This window comes from Otolemur garnettii, unplaced genomic scaffold (assembly GCF_000181295.1).
Source record: "Otolemur garnettii isolate 467f Iridium unplaced genomic scaffold, OtoGar3 scaffold00022, whole genome shotgun sequence".
Lineage (NCBI taxonomy): Eukaryota > Metazoa > Chordata > Mammalia > Primates > Galagidae > Otolemur > Otolemur garnettii.
In genome coordinates this window covers 9359573-9360672 of record NW_003852417.1, presented here as the reverse complement: position 1 = coordinate 9360672, position 1100 = coordinate 9359573, and positions in this window count along the sequence as shown.

Below are 1100 nucleotides of genomic sequence, written 5' to 3'. Positions count from 1 at the left end.
TCCTGGGCTCAAGCGAGTCTCCTGCCTCAGCCTCCCAAGTAGCTGGGACCACAGGTGCCCGCCACAACGCCTGGCCATTTTTTGGTTGCAGCCATCGTTGTTGTTTGGCGGGCCTGGGCTGGGGATTTGAACCCGCCACCTTAGGTGTATGTGACTGGCGCCTTAGCCGCTTGAGCCACAGGCGCCGAGCCGGCATCTAAGATTTTTAAGGGTGTTATTCCATAGCAATCTCACAGTGAGCCTTTTCTAAGGTAGGTGGGTACATAGGCCACCATGAAGTTTTGAAAAGAATTGTATCAGAGTTGTAGACAGTACAACATGCAAAGAAGTCTTTGTACTCCTAGACCTTTGTGGGCAGACAGTAGGCTCAGAAAACTATTCAGCTATAAACAGATTGGATATTTCATGAGAAAGGAAGGGGTAGCTCCAAGTGTGGAAACAAGAGCCATGGAGAGCAACCCTGCAGAGGTTGCAGCCCTAATCAAGGAATTACAAGATGTACCCAGCTGGATTTCAGAACTGCTATGACCAGAGAGTGCTGTGGGCTTTGCATTCCCCCTTTTGGGAAGTGTGTCTACTGCAGTTACTGGAAGCCAGTACCTCCATTGTATGTTGTATGTGGAAGGGAAGAGGGGAGATAATTTTGCCTTGGGTCTACAGACTTTTGGATCAAGAAGAGTGGTACTCAGTGGACTATACTTGATGAGCCACAGCTGAGGAGCCTTTCTATGGATGAGATTTGGGGCCTCAAACCTGACTCTCAGTTGTAATGGTGTGAGACTTTGGTTTCTAGGGTAGACATATCTTACACAAAAGATGTGAATTGTGGCCACATACTATAAGACTGTATTATGTTGTTTTCCAAAGATGCTGACAATAATAACCCTCATGCCACATGTTCTAGAACCTTGCTTCAGCGTGGCACTGTGGCTCAGTGAGTAGGGCACCGGCCCCATATACCAAGGGTGGCAGGTCCAAACCTGGTCCTGGCAAAACAACAACAACAAAAAATAGCCGGGTGCTGTGGTGGGCACCTGTAGTCCCAGCTACTTGGGAGGCTGAGCCCAAGAACTGGAGGTTGCTGTGAGCTGTGATGCCAT